The sequence below is a fragment of the Carlito syrichta genome, unplaced genomic scaffold (assembly GCF_000164805.1).
Source record: "Carlito syrichta isolate Samal-C Ts95f unplaced genomic scaffold, Tarsius_syrichta-2.0.1 Scaffold307015, whole genome shotgun sequence".
Taxonomy (NCBI): Eukaryota; Metazoa; Chordata; class Mammalia; order Primates; family Tarsiidae; genus Carlito; species Carlito syrichta.
Genome location: NW_007251111.1, coordinates 116,406 through 119,485, shown reverse-complemented (window position 1 = coordinate 119,485; position 3,080 = coordinate 116,406).

Sequence of the window (3,080 nt, the reverse complement as noted above, 5' to 3'; positions counted from 1 at the left end):
TCTTTTACCCATTTTAGAAACTGAATTGTCTTTTTGTTGTTAAGTTGTAAGAGTCCTTTCTATATTCTGCATATTAGACCCTTATCAGATACATGATGTGCAAACCTTTGTCCTATTCGACAGCTTGTTTTTTCACAGTGTTGATTGTATCCTTTCATACATAAAGGCTTTTAGTCTTGATAAAGTCCAATTTATCTAGTTTTTCTTTTATTGCTTCTCTTGATATTGTATGTAAGAATCTATTGTCATTTCTGAGGTCATAAAGATTTATCTCTGCATTCTCTTCTTTCTTTTTTTTTTTTTGTTTTTTTGTTTTTTGAGTTGGAGTTTCAGAGTTGGAGTTTCACTCTGTTGCCCAGGCTGGAGTGCAGTGGCACCTTCATGTCCACCGCAGCCTTGACCTGCTGGGCTCAGACGAGGTCTCATCAAGTTACCCAGGCTGATCATGAACCCCTGGACTCAGGCAATCCTCTCGCCTTGGCCTCCCCAAACACTGGGATGACAGGTGTGAGTCACTGCGCCAGGTCGGGAAGTGAGTTTTGAAGATTTGTTGTTGTTGTTGTTGTTGTTGTTTTTTGAGTTGGAGTCTCACTCTGTCACCCAGACTGGAGTGCAGTAGCCGCTCCCAACCACCGCAGCCTCGACCTGCTGGGTTCCAGCGATCCTTCTGCCTCAGCCTTCTGAGTAGCCGGAATTACAGACACGCGCTACCACGCCCGGCTGATTTTTTGATTTATTGTAGAGATGAGGTCTCGCTGCCCAGGCGGGTCTCGAACCCTCGGGCTCAGGCAATCCACTCACCTCAGCCTCCCAAAGTGCGGGATTACAGGCTGAGCCAACGAGCCCAGCTTGTTGTTGTTTTTTAGTCAGGGTCTCACTCTGTTGTCCAGGCTGGAGTGCAGTGGCACCATCATGGCCACTGTAGCCTTGACCTGCTGGGCTCAGGCTATCCTTCCACCCCAGCCTTCCAGGTAGCTGGAACTATAGGTGTGTGCCACCGAACCAAGCTAATTTTTTTTTTTTTGATTGTAGAGATGAGGTCTCACCAAGTTGCCCAGGCTGGTCTTGAACCCCTGTACTCAGGCAATCCTCTTACCTCAGCCTTCCCCAAGTGTTGAGATTACAGGCTTGAGCCACTGCACCTGGCCTCTGTGTTCTCTTCTTAGAGGTTTATAATTTAGCTCTTTTGTTTGTTATTGATCCATTTGGGGTTAATTTCATGCAATTTCTTTCTTTTTCATATGGATATCCACTTGTCCCACCACTGTTTGTTGAAGAGACTTTTCTTTTACCTTTGAATAGTTGTTTTGGCACCATTTTTGAAATCAGTTGGCCATAAATGTATGGGCTTATTTCTGGACACTCAATTTAATATTCCATTGGTCTATATGTCTGTATTTATGCCAGCACTACACTGTTTAGATCATTGTAGGTTTTATGGTGAAGGCTTTTAGGTTTTGATTTTGGTAAGTGTGAGTCTTCCAACTTTGTTGTTTTTCAATATTGTTTTGACTATTTGAGGCAACTTGCAATTCCATACGAATTTGCAGATCGGTTTTTTCACTTTTGCAGAAAGGTCATTGGAATTTTAATAGGGATTGCATTGGTCACTCTGGAGTGTTGCCATTTTAATGATGTGGTCTTCCAACCCATGAACATGAGATGTTTCTCCACTTATTTAGGAATTTCTTAATGTCTTTCAGCAATATTTTATAGTTTTTAGTGTCTTTCGCTTCTGTGTAGTAAGAAATTTGGCCTCACCTAAAAAGAGATCTGGCCTTTGGCAGTAACGTCTAAATTCTTGCAGTCTCCCAAGTGTGTTTGTAATTCAGGGTAGGCCCCTCAGACCATAACTAGTAGTTAAGATCAAGGAGGTAAATCATGGTGGGCCCCTTGATAGTTAATGTAACAAAATGACTCTGGTGGGGGCTGGCAATGCCAAAAAGACTAACCATGTGATTACAGGGTTAGGGATTTGAGCTACTTGATAACCTCCAGAGAGAGGAAGGAGCCTGGAGATTGAGCTCAATCACATGGAAAATGATTCAATTAATCATGCTTCTGTCATACGATGCTTTGATTAATCATGCCTATGTAATGAAGTCTCAATAAGACTCTGGACACCAGATCTCAAGTGAGCTTCCCTGGTTGACAATACTCTTTGAGCACAGTCACGTATCATAGTCTGGGAGAAGCAACACTGTCCAGCCCTCCACAGAGGGAAGAATACCAGAGTCTGCATTCAGAGCCCTTCCAGAATTTGCCCTACATTACTCTTTCCCTGGCTAATTTTAATGTATCCTTTCCCTATAACAAACATGATCTTGAGTATAATAGTTTTAAATAAGTTGTGAAGATTTCCAACAAATTATTGGGCCTGAGGATGGTCATGGGAACCCCCATATTTGTAGCTAGCTGTTCTGAAGTGTGGATAGTCCTGGGAAATCTTGAACTTGTGGCTGGTGCCTAAAGTAAAGATAATTTTTTATGGGGGTTCTTCTTTCAGATTGTACAGTTACGAAAACTCTCTGTAACCTCCTTGGTCAAATATACCCTCAGGTATTTTATTCTTTTGAATGCTATTATAAATGGAATTGTTTTCTTAATGTTCTATTTGCTTTTTAACAAATACTTACTCAGCACTTGTGCCAGGCTCTGTCCCAAGTGCATTGCAAAAACTAATTTTATTCCCATAACAACCCTATGGAATACCTTCCTTGGAAACTGGGCAGCGTGGTTCCTGCATCCACAGCCCGAGCCACCACATTTGAGGCGTTATAAGCCTCCGTGGGAGGAGGCCACAGGCCCGGAGGGCTTGAGGAACTTTCCCGAGGTCACGGAACCCGGACTGGAATCCAGACACATCCGCGTCTGCGGCCCGGACTCTGCGGCGCCGGCCCTGGGGCGTGTTCCCGGGCTCGGGTGGCCCCGCGCCCCACCGCTCCCACCCCGCGGGTCGGGCCCCCGGGCGGCTTTTCCTTTTGCTCTGCCGGAAACCGAGGGGCGAGACCGAAGTCCGAGACCCGCACGCGTGGAGGTCGCCGCGAAACTCTGGGAGGCGGGGTCGGCCAGCCGGGCCG